Source organism: Mobula birostris, chromosome 16 (genome assembly GCF_030028105.1).
Source record: "Mobula birostris isolate sMobBir1 chromosome 16, sMobBir1.hap1, whole genome shotgun sequence".
NCBI classification, from domain to species: Eukaryota; Metazoa; Chordata; class Chondrichthyes; order Myliobatiformes; family Myliobatidae; genus Mobula; species Mobula birostris.
Genome location: NC_092385.1, coordinates 76386212 through 76400126, shown reverse-complemented (window position 1 = coordinate 76400126; position 13915 = coordinate 76386212). Strand labels below are relative to the sequence as shown.

The following is a 13915-nucleotide window of genomic DNA, read 5'->3' as shown; positions in this document are numbered from 1 at the left end:
AAGATGGAGAAACTGACAGGGGTTGGGGAGACGGTGGGCAAGATGGAGAAACTGACGGGGGTGAGGGGGAGATGGTGGGGAAGAGGGAGAAACTGACGGGGGTGAGGGGGAGACGGTGGGGAGGAGGGGGAAACTGATGGGTGTGAGGGGAGACAGTGGGGAAGAGGGAGAAACTGATGGGGGTGAGGGGGAGACGGTGGGGAAGAGGGAGAAACTGACGGGGGTGAGGGGGAGATGGTGGGGAAGAGGGAGAAACTGACGAGGGTGAGGGGGAGACGGTGGGGAAGAGGGAGAAACTGACGGGGGGTGAGGGGGAGACTGTGGGGAAGAGGGAGAAACTGACGAGGGTGAGGGGGATATGGTGGGGAAGAGGGAGAAACTGACGGGGGTGTGAGGGGGAGACGGTGGGGAAGAGGGAGAAACAGACAGGGGTGAGGGGGAGATAGTGGGGAAGACGGAGAAATTGACGGGGTGGGGGGAGACGGTGGGGAAGAGGGAGAAACTGATGGGGGTGAGGGGGAGACGGTGGGGAAGAGGGAGATACGGTGGGGAAGACGGAGAAACTGACGGGTGTGAGGGGGAGACGGTGGGGAAGAGGGAGTAACTGACGGGGGATGAGGGGGAGATGGTGGGGAAGAGGAAGAAACTGACGGGGGTGAGGGTGAGACGGTGGGGAAGACGGGGAAACTGACAGGGTGAGGGGGAGACGGTGGGGAGGAGGGAGATACGGTGGGGAAGACAGAGAAACTGACGGGTGTGAGGGGGAGACGGTGCGGAAGAGGGAGATACGGTGGGGAAGACGGAGAAACTGACGGGTGTGAGGGGGAGACGGTGGGGAAGAGGGAGTAACTGACGGGGGATGAGGGGGAGATGGTGGGGAAGAGGAAGAAACTGACGGGGGTGAGGGTGAGACGGTGGGGAAGACGGGGAAACTGACAGGGTGAGGGGGAGACGGTGAGGAAGAGGAAGAGACTGATAGGGGTGAGGGGGAGACGGTGGGGAAGAGGGAGAAACTGACAGGGGTGAGGGGGAGACAGTGTGGAAGGGGGAGAAACTGATGGGGGTGAGGGGGAGACAGTGAGGAAGAGGGAGAAACTGACGGGGGTGAGGGGGACACGGTGGGGAAGAGGCAGAAACTGACGGGGGTGAGGGGGAGATGGTGGGGAAGAGGGAGATACGGTGGGGAAGACGGAGAAACTGACGGGTGTGAGGGGGAGACGGTGGGGAAGAGGGGGAGACGGTGGGGAAGAGGGAGTAACTGACGGGGGATGAGGGGGAGATGGTGGGGAAGAGGAAGAAACTGATGGGGGTGAGGGGGAGATGGTGGGGAAGAGGGAGATATGGTGGGGAAGAGGGAGAAACTGATGGGGGTGAGGGGGAGACGGTGGGGAAGAGGGGGAACTGACAGGGGTGAGGGGGAGACGGTGGGGAAGAGGGGGAAACTGATGGGGGTGAGGGGGAGACGGTGGGGAAGAAGGGGAAACTGACAGGGGTGAGGGGGAGACAGTGGGGAAGAGGGAGAGACTGATAGGGGTTAGGGGGAAATGGTGGGGAAGAGGGAGAAACTGACATGGGTGAGGGGGAGACAGTGGGGAAGAGGGAGAAACTGAGGGGGGTGAGGGGGAGACGGTGGGGAAGAGGGGTAAACTGACGGGTGTGAGGGGGAGATGGTAGGGAAGAGGGAGAAAATGACGGAGGTGAGCGGGAGACGGTGGGGAAGATGGGGAAACTGACGGGGGGTGAGGGGGTGAGGGTGGGGAAGAGGGAGAAACTGACAGGGGTGAGGGGGAGACGGTGGGGAAGACGGAGAAACTGATGGGGGTGAGGGGGAGACGGTGGGGAAGACGGAGAAACTGACGAGGGTGAGGGGGAGACGGTGGGGAGGAGGGAGATACGGTGGGGAAGACAGAGAAACTGACGGGTGTGAGGGGGAGACGGTGCGGAAGAGGGGAAGACGGTGGGGAAGAGGGAGAAACTGACGGGGGATGAGGGGGGGATGGTGGGGAAGAGGAAGAAACTGATGGGGGTGAGGGTGAGACGGTGGGGAAGAGGGGGAAACTAACAGGGTGAAAGGGAGACAGTGGGGAAGAGGATGAGCCTGATAGGGGTGAGGGGGAGACGGTGGGGAAGAGGGAGAAACTGAGAGGGGTGAGGGGGAGACGGTGCGGAAGAGGGAGAAACTGACGGGGGTGAGGGGGAGACGGTGGGGAAGAGGGAGAAACTGACGGGGGTGAGGGTGAGACGGTGGGGAAGAGGGGGAAACTGACAGGGTGAGGGGGAGACGGTGGGGAAGAGGGAGAAACTGACAAGGGTGAGGGGGAGACAGTGCGGGAGAGGGAGAAACTGACGGGGGTGAGGGGGAGACAGTGAGGAAGAGGGAGAAACTGACGGGAGTGAGGGGGAGACGGTGGGGAAGAGGCAGAAACTGACAGGGGTGACGGGGAGACGGTGGGGAAGCGGGAGATACGGTGGGGAAGACGGAGAAACTGACGGGTGTGAGGGGGAGATGGTGGGGAAGAGGGGGAGACGGTGGGGAAGAGCGGGAAACTGACGGGGCTGAGGGGGAGATGTTGGGGAAGAGGGAGAAACTGACGGGGGTGAGCGGGAGACGGTGGGGAAGATGGGGAAACTGACGGGGGGTGAGGGGGTGAGGGTGGGGAAGAGGGAGAAACTGACAGGGGTGAGGGGGAGACGGTGGGGAAGAAACTGATGGTGGTGAGGGTGAGACGGTGGGGAAGAGGGGGAAACTAACAGAGTGAGGGGGAGTCAGTGGGGACGAGGGAGAAACTGAGAGGGGTGAGGGGGAGACGGTGCGGAAGAGGGAGATACGGTGGGGAAGACGGAGAAACTGACGGGTGTGAGGGGGAGACGGTGGGGAAGAGGGAGTAACTGACGGGGGATGAGGGGGAGATGGTGGGGAAGAGGAAGAAACTGACGGGGGTGAGGGTGAGACGGTGGGGAAGACGGGGAAACTGACAGGGTGAGGGGGAGACGGTGGGGAAGAGGAAGAGACTGATAGGGGTGAGGGGGAGACGGTGGGGAAGAGGGAGAAACTGACAGGGGTGAGGGGGAGACAGTGCGGAAGAGGGAGAAACTGATGGGGGTGAGGGGGAGACAGTGAGGAAGAGGGAGAAACTGACGGGGGTGAGGGGGAGACGGTGGGGAAGAGGCAGAAACTGACGGGGGTGAGGGGGAGATGGTGGGGAAGAGGGAGATACGGTGGGGAAGACGGAGAAACTGACGGGTGTGAGGGGGAGACGGTGGGGAAGACGGTGGGGAAGAGGGAGTAACTGACGGGGGATGAGGGGGAGATGGTGGGGAAGAGGAAGAACTGACGGGGGTGAGGGGGAGATGGTGGGGAAGAGGAAGAAACTGACGGGGGTGAGGGGAGATGGTGGGAAGAGGGAGATATGGTGGGGAAGAGGGAGAAACTGACGGGGGTGAGGGGGAGACGGTGGGGAAGAGGGGGAACTGACAGGGGTTGGGGAGACGGTGGGGAAGAGGGAGTAACTGACGGGGGATGAGGGGGAGATGGTGGGGAAGAGGAAGAAACTGACGGGGGTGAGGGGGAGATGGTGGGGAAGAGGGAGATATGGTGGGGAAGAGGGAGAAACTGACGGGGGTGAGGGGGAGACGGTGGGGAAGAGGGGGAACTGACAGGGGTGAGGGGGAGACAGTGGGGAAGAGGGGGAAACTGATGGGGGTGAGGGGAGACGGTGGGGAAGAAGGGGAAACTGACAGGGGTGAGGGGGAGACAGTGGGGAAGAGGGAGAGACTGATAGGGGTTAGGGGGAAATGGTGGGGAAGAGGGAGAAACTGACATGGGTGAGGGGGAGACAGTGGGGAAGAGGGAGAAACTGAGGGGGGTGAGGGGGAGACGGTGGGGAAGAGGGGTAAACTGACGGGTGTGAGGGGGAGATGGTAGGGAAGAGGGAGAAAATGACGGAGGTGAGCGGGAGACGGTGGGGAAGATGGGGAAACTGACGGGGGGTGAGGGGGTGAGGGTGGGGAAGAGGGAGAAACTGACAGGGGTGAGGGGGAGACGGTGGGGAAGACGGAGAAACTGATGGGGGTGAGGGGGAGACGGTGGGGAAGACGGAGAAACTGACGAGGGTGAGGGGGAGACGGTGGGGAGGAGGGAGATACGGTGGGGAAGACAGAGAAACTGACGGGTGTGAGGGGGAGACGGTGTGGAAGAGGGGAAGACGGTGGGGAAGAGGGAGAAACTGACGGGGATGAGGGGGGGATGGTGGGGAAGAGGAAGAAACTGATGGGGGTGAGGGTGAGACGGTGGGGAAGAGGGGAAACTAACAGGGTGAAGGGGAGACAGTGGGGAAGAGGATGAGCCTGATAGGGGTGAGGGGGAGACGGTGGGGAAGAGGGAGAAACTGAGAGGGGTGAGGGGGAGACGGTGCGGAGAGGGAGAAACTGACGGGGGTGAGGGGGAGACGGTGGGGAAGAGGGAGAAACTGACGGGGGTGAGGGTGAGACGGTGGGGAAGAGGGGGAAACTGACAGGGTGAGGGGAGATGGTGGGGAAGAGGGAGAAACTGACAAGGGTGAGGGGGAGACAGTGCGGAAGAGGGAGAAACTGACGGGGGTGAGGGAGAGACAGTGAGGAAGAGGGAGAAACTGACGGGGGTGAGGGGGAGACGGTGGGGAAGAGGCAGAAACTGACAGGGGTGAGGGGGAGACGGTGGGGAAGCGGGAGATACGGTGGGGAAGACGGAGAAACTGACGGGTGTGAGGGGGAGATGGTGGGGAAGAGGGGGAGACGGTGGGGAAGAGGGGGAAACTGACGGGGCTGAGGGGGAGATGTTGGGGAAGAGGGAGAAACTGACGGGGGTGAGCGGGAGACGGTGGGGAAGATGGGGAAACTGACGGGGGGTGAGGGGGTGAGGGTGGGGAAGAGGGAGAAACTGACAGGGGTGAGGGGGAGACGGTGGGGAAGACGGAGAAACTGATGGGGGTGAGGGGGAGACGGTGGGGAAGAAACTGATGGTGGTGAGGGTGAGACGGTGGGGAAGAGGGGGAAACTAACAGGGTGAGGGGGAGTCAGTGGGGACGAGGGAGAAACTGAGAGGGGTGAGGGGGAGACGGTGCGGAAGAGGGAGATACGGTGGGGAAGACGGAGAAACTGACGGGTGTGAGGGGGAGACGGTGGGGAAGAGGGAGTAACTGACGGGGGATGAGGGGGAGATGGTGGGGAAGAGGAAGAAACTGACGGGGGTGAGGGTGAGACGGTGGGGAAGACGGGGAAACTGACAGGGTGAGGGGGAGACGGTGGGGAAGAGGAAGAGACTGATAGGGGTGAGGGGGAGACGGTGGGGAAGAGGGAGAAACTGACAGGGGTGAGGGGGAGACAGTGCGGAAGAGGGAGAAACTGATGGGGGTGAGGGGGAGACAGTGAGGAAGAGGGAGAAACTGACGGGGGTGAGGGGAGACGGTGGGGAAGAGGCAGAAACTGACGGGGGTGAGGGGGAGATGGTGGGGAAGAGGGAGATACGGTGGGGAAGACGGAGAAACTGACGGGTGTGAGGGGGAGACGGTGGGGAAGAGGGAGTAACTGACGGGGGATGAGGGGGAGATGGTGGGGAAGAGGAAGAAACTGACGGGGGTGAGGGGAGATGGTGGGGAAGAGGAAGATATGGTGGGGAAGAGGGAGAAACTGACGGGGGTGAGGGGGAGACGGTGGGGAAGAGGGGGAACTGACAGGGGTGAGGGGAGACGGTGGGGAAGAGGGGGAAACTGACGGGGTGAGGGGGAGATGGTGGGGAAGAGGGAGAGACTGATAGGGGTGAGGGGGAGACGGTGGGGAAGAGGGGGAGACTGACGGGGGTGAGGGGGGAGACGGTGGGGAAGAGGGAGAAACTGACGGGGGTGACGGGGAGACTGTGGGGAAGAGGGAGAAACTGACGGGGGTGAGGGGGAGACAGTGGGGAAGAGGGAGAAACTGACGGGGGTGAGGGGGAGACAGTGGGGGAGAAACTGACAGGGGTGAGGGGGAGACGGTGGGGAAGAGGGAGAAACTGACGGAGGTGAGAGGGAGACGGTGGGGAACACAGAGAAACTGACGGGGGTGAGGGGGCGATAGTGGGGAACAGGGAGAAACTGACGGAGGTGAGGGGGAGACGGTGGGGAAGAGGGAGAAACTGATGGGGGTGAGGGGGAGACGGTGGGGAAGAGGGAGAAACTGACGGGTGAGGGGGAGACTGTGGGGAAGAGGGAGAAACTGACGGGGTGAGGGGGAGATAGTGGGGAAGAGGGAGAAACTGACAGGGGTGAGGGGGAGACGGTGGGGAAGAGGGAGAGACTGATAGGGGTGAGGGGGAGACAGTTGGGAATAGGGGAGACTGACGGGGGTGAGGGGGAGATGGTGGGGAAGAGGGAGAAACTGACGGGGGTGAGGGGGAGATGGTGGGGAGGAGGGAGAAACTGACGGGGTTGAGGGGGATACGGTGGGGAAGGGGGGAAACTGACGGTGGGTGAGGGGGTGAGGGCGGGAAAGAGGGAGAAACTGACAGGGGTGAGGGGGAGACCGTGGGGAAGACGGAGAAACTGACGGGGGTGAGGGGGAGACGGTGGGGAAGACGGAGAAACTGACAGCGCTGAGGGGAGACGGTGGGGAAGAGGGAGAAACTGACGGGGGTGAGGGGGAGATGGTGATGAAGAGGGAGTAACTGACAGGGGTGAGGGGAGACAGCGGGGAAGAGGGAGAAACTGACGGGGGTGAGGGGGAGATGGTGGGGAAGAGGGAGAAACTGACGGGGGTGAGGGGGAGATGGTGGGGAAGAGGGGGAAACTGACGGGGGTGAGGGGAGACGGTGGGGAAGAGGGAGAAACTGACGGGGGTGAGGGGGAGATGGTGATGAAGAGGGAGTAACTGACAGGGGTGAGGGGGAGACAGCGGGGAAGAGGGAGAAACTGACGGGGGTGAGGGGGCGATGGTGGGGAAGAGGGGGAAACTGACTGGGTTGAGGGGGAGACGGTGGGGAAGACGGAGAAACTGACAGTGGTGAGGGGGAGATGGTGGGGAAGAAGGAGAAACTGACGGGGGTGAGGGAGAGACGGTGGGGAAGAGGGGGAAACTGATGGGGTGAAGGGGAGTCGGTGGGGAAGAGGAAGAGACTGATAGGGTGGAGGGGAGACGGTGGGGAAGAGGGAGAAACTGACGGGGGTGACGGGGAGACTGTGGGGAAGAGGGAGAAACTGACGGGGGTGAAGGGGAGACAGTGGGAAGAGGGAGAAACTGACGGGGGTGAGGGGGAGACGGTGGGGAAGAGGGGGAGATGGTGGGGAAGAGGGAGAGACTGATAGTGATGAGGGGGAGACGGTGGGGAAGAGGGAGAAACTGATGTGGGTGAGGGGGAGACGGTGGGGAAGAGGTTGAAATTGACGGGGGTGACGGGGAGACGGTGGGGAAGAGGGAAAAATTGAGGGGGGTGAGGGGGAGACGGTGGGGAAAAGGTTGAAACTGACGGGGGTGAGGGGGAGACGGTGGGGAAGAGGAGGAAACTGATGGGGGTGAGGGGGAGACGGTGGGGAAGAGGGAGAGACTGACAGGAGTGAGGGGGAGATGGTGGGGAAGACGGAGAAACTGACAGGGGTGGGGAGAGATGGTGGGGAACAGGGAGAAACTGGCGGGAGGGGGAGACGGAGGGGAAGAGGGAGAAACTGACGGGGGTGAGGGGGAGACGGTGGGGAAGAGGGAGAAACTGATGGGGGATGAGGGGGATACAGTGGGGATGAGGGAGTGTGGAAGAGGGAGAAACTGACGGGGGTGAGGGGGAGACGGTGGGGAAGATGGAGAAACTGACAGGGGTTGGGGAGACGGTGGGCAAGATGGAGAAACTGACGGGGGTGAGGGGGAGATGGTGGGGAAGAGGGAGAAACTGACGGGGGTGAGGGGGAGACGGTGGGGAGGAGGGGGAAACTGATGGGTGTGAGGGGGAGACAGTGGGGAAGAGGGAGAAACTGATGGGGGTGAGGGGGAGACGGTGGGGAAGAGGGAGAAACTGACGGGGGTGAGGGGGAGATGGTGGGGAAGAGGGAGAAACTGACGAGGGTGAGGGGGAGACGGTGGGGAAGAGGGAGAAACTGACGGGGGGTGAGGGGGAGACTGTGGGGAAGAGGGAGAAACTGACGAGGGTGAGGGGGATATGGTGGGGAAGAGGGAGAAACTGACGGGGGTGTGAGGGGGAGACGGTGGGGAAGAGGGAGAAACAGACAGGGGTGAGGGGGAGATAGTGGGGAAGACGGAGAAATTGACGGGGTGGGGGGAGACGGTGGGGAAGAGGGAGAAACTGATGGGGGTGAGGGGGAGACGGTGGGGAAGAGGGAGAAACTGACTGGGGTGAGAGGGAGACAGTGGGGAAGAGGGGGAAACTGACAGGGTGAAGGGGAGACGGTGGAGAAGAGGGAGAAACTGGCAGGGGTGAGGGGGAGACGGTGGGGAAGAGGGAGAAACTGACAGGGGTGAGGGGGAGACGGTGGGGAAGAGGGAGAAACTGACGGGGGTGAGGGGGAGATGGTGGGGAAGAAGGGGAAACTGACGGGGGTGAGGGGGAGACGGTGGGGAGGAGGGGGAAACTGATGGGTGTGAGTGGGAGACAGAGGGGAAGAGGGAGAAACTGACGGTGGGGAAGAGGGGGATACGGTGGGGAAGACGGAGAAACTGACGGGGGTGAGGGGGAGACATTGGGGAAGAGGGAGAAACTGACAGGGGTGAGTGGGAGACAGAGGGGAAGAGGGAGAAACTGACGGTGGGGAAGAGGGAGAAACTGACGGGGTGAGGGGGAGATGGTGGGGAAGAGGGGGAGACGGTGGGGAAGAGGGAGAAACTGATGGGGGTTGAGGGGTAGACGGTGGGGAAGAGGGAGAAACTGACAGGGGTGAGGGGGAGACGGTGGGGAAGAGGGAGAAACTGACGGGGGTGAGGGGGAGATGGTGGGGAGGAAGGGGAAACTGACGGGGTGAGGGGGAGATGGTGGGGAAGGGGGAGAGACTGATAGGTGTGAGGGGGAGACTGTGGGGAAGAGGGAGAAACTGACGGGGGTGAGGGGAGACGGTGGGGAGGAGGGGGAAACTGATGGGTGTGAGGGGGAGACAGTGGGAAAGCGGGAGAAACTGATGGGGGTGAGGGGGAGATGGTGGGGAAGACGGAGAAATTGACGGGGTGGGGGGAGACGGTGGGGAAGAGGGAGAAACTGATGGGGGTGAGGGGGAGACGGTGGGGAAGAGGGAGAAACTGACGGGGGGTGAGGGGGGACGGTGGGGAAGAGGGAGAAACTGACCGGGTGAGGGGTAGACTTTGTGGAAGAGGGAGAAACTGATGGGGGGTGAGGGGGAGACGGTGGGGAAGAGGGAGAAACTGACGGGGTGTGAGGGGGAGACGGTGGGGAAGAGGGAGAAACTGATGGGGGTGAGGGGGAGACGGTGGGGAAGAGGGAGAAACTGACGGGGTGTGAGGGGGAGACGGTGGGGAAGAGGGAGAAACTGATGGGGGTGAGGGGGAGACGGTGGGGAAGAGGGAGAAAGTGATGGGGTGAGGGGGAGATGGTGGGGAAGAGGGGGAAACTGACGGCGGTGAGGGGGAGATGGTGGGGAAGTGGGGGAAACTGACGGGGTGAGGGGGAGATGGTGGGGAAGAGGGAGAAACTGACAGGGGTGAGGGGGAGATGGTGATGAAGAGGGAGAAACTGACGGGTGGGGGGAGACTGTGGGGAAGAGGGAGAAACTGACGAGGGTGAGGGGGAGGGTGGGGAAGAGGGAGAAACTGACGGGGGTGTGAGGGGGAGACGATGGGGAAGAGGGAGAGACTGATAGGGGTGAGGGCTAGACGGTGGGAAAGACGGAGAAACTGATGGGGGTGAGGTGGATACGGTGGGGAAGAGGGAGAAACTGACAGGGGTGAGGGGGAGACGGTGGGAAAGACGGAGAAACTGACGGGGGTGAGGGGGAGATGGTGGGAAAGACGGAGAAACTGACAGGGGTGTGATGGGGAGAGGGAGAAACTGATGGGGATGTGAGGAGGAGTGGGGGAGGGGAAGAGTGTGGAGAGGGGGAGGGGGAGGGGTAGTGGGGGGAGGGGTCGTGTGTGGAGAGAGGGGAGGGGGAGAGGGGAGTGGGTAAAGTGGGGAGGTGGAGAGGGGAGTGGAGAGAGGGGAGGGGGAGGGGTAGAGAGGGGAGAGGGAGGGTGAGAGTGGGAGAGGGTGGGGGGAGTGGGGAGAGGGGGGAGTGGGGGAGAGGGGTGGAGAGAGGGAGAGAGGGGAGGGGGAGGGGGAGAGGGGGAGTGGGAGGGGGAGAGGGTGGAGGGGGAGGGGGAGAGGGGTAGGGGGGATGGGGAGAGTATACGGGGAGTGGGGAGTGGGTAGGGTGAGGGGGAGGGTGGAGAAGGTGGGGGAGGGGGGAGAGGGGAGGGGGGAGAGGGGGAGAGAGGGGGGTGGAGAAGGGGTGAGGTGGAGAGGGGGAGAGTGGGGGCGGGGGGGGAGAGGGTGGAGGGGGGAGTGGGGGAGGGGGAGAGGGGGAGAGGTGGCAGAGGGAGTTGGGGAAGAGGGTGGGGGGAGGGGGAGAGTGGGCGAGAGGGGGTAGAGAGATCCCTGTATCCTCTGTAAGAGGTTTGTACATCCTCCCTGTGGAATCTATGGGTTTTCTCTGGGTTCTCCAGTTTCCTCGCACAGTCCAAAGATGTACTAATTAATAGGTTAATTGGTCATTGTAAATTGTCCTGTGATTAGGCTAGGGTTAAATCAGAGATTGCTGATTGGCACCGCTTGGAGGGCCAGGAAGGGGCTATCAGTACTGTGTCTCTGATGGAAAATTAAATACGTGCATAAAAATGAATGGCATTTTATTCCCTTGCCTTCCCCACCAGGACTGCTGTTCACAAGATTTCTTGCAGACATTCCACCATCTCTGGAGGAGGTGGTAAGGAAGCTGATAAATTAATTTGAGGGTCGGAGGTCATGTAACTGATTGATTGGTAGGTGTGGGCAAGCTGCTTGGCAATCCTCATGTTGCCGGTTTAGAACTGCTCCCAGCCATTGCTCTCCACCGGAGACGGTGTGGCATGGAGACGACGTCCAGGCTGGATTGGCTGCTGCCCCCATTGTTCACTCGGCAGAAGACAAGCTATATTGCATTCAACGGCAGACTGCTGCAACACTCTTGCACTCCAGGGGCTTGCAGTAGCTTTTTTTGTGACCATATTTTACTAATATCTTATCTGTGCTTTGCACTACATGTGAATGTTGCTACTGTGTTTTGCATCTTGGCCCCAGGTTAATGCTGTTTTGCTTGGCAGTATTCATGGACGTTTATGTATGGTTGAATGATAATTAAACTTGAACTTTCCATCACACTCTAGTACTTATACAGATAAGATCCAGTTAACATATAATCCAGACAAAAAGATTTTAATTTCAATAGTGCCTTTCGCAACATTAGGATGTCTTCACAGTCAAAAAATGCTTTTGATATACATTCTCATGATAATTTGCTCTAATCCTACAAGGAAGCACAAATGCAGTTGAGTTAAACAAGTTGCAGAAACCTCACTGTCAGAATTTAATTGCACCACAGGCAATGTTGCCAGGCCATCAGTGGTAAGATTTTAAATGCTATTAATATTGACAGATTCCCAGAAAGGAGATCAAAACATTCTAGATCAGGGGTGGCCAACCTTTTACATTCTATGCGTCAATTTTTTCACACACGAGTTCAGATACACCATACAACTCTTGTACCCCCACAATTCTTGTAAAAATGTTAATATAGAACTCATGCGTGAAAAAAAATCGCATCTGAACTCGAGTGTGAAAAAATTGACGCATGGAATGTAAAAGGCTGGCCACCCTGGTTCCAGATCGTCACTGGAGAAATCCCAGAGTCCAGTAAAGTCAAGTCTTACCTTTGTGGTTTATCTTGATCGCCACTCGGACACAGGGTGTGCACTTTGATAATGGACAGAACAGTACAGTGGATATGTGGAGTCTGGACATGTTTAGACTGTATCCATCAGGAGCTTCCACTTGGTCCCAATAGGTGCAATTCTCTATCAGAAATATCAGAGAGCAAATTAGAGAAATTAGAAAAAAAATATTAGAGAAATGTTACAGAACAAATTTGCATTCAAACATTGTATGAATTTTCAGGAAGAAAAGGGAACACGTAAATAGAAAATACTGAATAGAAATAAGTATGGAAATCAGGCTGACAATTCAAACAGTGTCGCGTTCCTGTGGTTTTGTGAGATTTGGAGTTTGCTAATGTTATGTTGACTTGCATTGCACAAGACAGGGATACTGAGCAGCTATTTTAATGCAGAACTTAAAACGCAAAGGGAAAATAAATTGGTAAAAAAGCAGGAAAGAACAGTAAATCTAAACGAGAGAACAAAGAAATGACAATATACTCTCAGTGGCCAATTGATTAGGTACACCTGTACACCTTCTCATTAATGCAAATATATGATCAGCCAATCATGTGGCAGTAATTCAATGCATAAAAGCAGGCAGACATGGTCACAAGGTTCAGTTGTTTTTCCGACCAAACAATGGAATGGGGTAGAAATATGATCTAACTGATTTCCACTGTGAAATAATTGCTGGTGCCAGACAGGGTGGCTTGAGTATCTCAGAATCTGCTGATCTCCTGGGATTTTTCACACAACAGTCTCTCGAGTTTACGGGAACAAAAAAACATCTAGTGAGTGGCAGTTTTGTGAGTGATGATGTCTTGTTAATGAAAGAGGTCAAGGGGAATGGCCAGACTAGTACAAGCTGACAGGAAGATCACAGTAACTCAAATAACCGCACATTACATCGGGGGGGGGGGGGGCAGAGAGAGAGATAACAGTTCCAAACTGTACTCCATTGTTAAACCAGATCCTGACTTTGACACTGAACAGCTATTTGTGTATTGCCACTGCATTCATATCCCAAATTTGCTGATCTGATACCACAGAGGTTGTTACAATAATGGCTTGATTCAGAATTATTCATTATGTCCTCATGAAATCTAACAAGCAGCTCACCCAGGGTTGTACTGGTAGACGCAGATGCAAGTGTAGCCACACATTCCAGTGCCAACATGGCATCCCACAATGCTCGGCAGACCAACACGGAATGAAACGTAACAGAACACAACAAGCAACAGCACAACAGCAAAGCAAGCCTCTTTCCTCCTCTCCCCTCTCCCACTCCCTCTCGCCCACGCCCACGCGGATGGACGGACGGAGAGTCCTCCTGCTCCAGGACGGGCCTTCACTCTCCAGTGACAGTTCCAAAAGTTCCAAGTGCAGGGATAACCTTCTTGGTGAAAATTAGTACAGACTTGACAGGTCATCAAATTCTTCAAGTGTTCTATGTTAACGTCATGATTATAGACCACAGTTTGGAAAAAAGATATTAGCCTTTCAATAGGATTCCATGAAGCACCACACAACTAAAAGTGGGCATTTATCTTCACTCCTCACTCCATGGTGATTTGGATGCAGCTTAGTCAGAACTGGTATTGGAATGGATTTATTATTGCCACGTGTACCAAGATACAGTGTAAAGCTCGACCTGCATACTGTTCCTAACGTGCAGAGCAGGTAAACAATCGGGTGCAAGGTCATGACGAGGTAGATTCTGAGGTCAAGAGTCCAGTCCACCTTGTTGTACTAGGGAACGGTTCAATAGTCTGACAACAGCAGGGTAGAAGCTGTGCTTGAGCCTGGTGGTACACACTTCCAGGCCTTTGTATCTTCTGCTCAAAGGAAGAAGTGAAAATGGCAGCAATATAAATAAAAATATAACTTATGCTCTTTGACAGATGAACAACGTATAATTGGAGCTCTGAAGTTTTTCACTCAGTTCTCAGGGCAGCTGAAAAACGGAGGCCTTGCTGGGAACAGTCTATTTTCAATGAAACTC

At 57.9% G+C, this 13915-nt stretch overlaps 1 protein-coding gene across 1 annotated transcript in view; it reads right to left on the bottom strand.

Annotated features, from left to right (window-relative positions):
• LOC140210818 (interleukin-17 receptor E-like) overlaps positions 1-11985 on the bottom strand; it is a 100156-nt gene extending 88171 nt beyond the window's left edge. Inside the window, exon 1 of the mRNA XM_072280084.1 lies at positions 11908-11985. The gene's annotated coding sequence lies outside the window, so the exon portion shown is untranslated. The remainder of the gene's footprint in view (positions 1-11907) is intronic.
• Positions 11986-13915: the final 1930 nt, after the last annotated feature.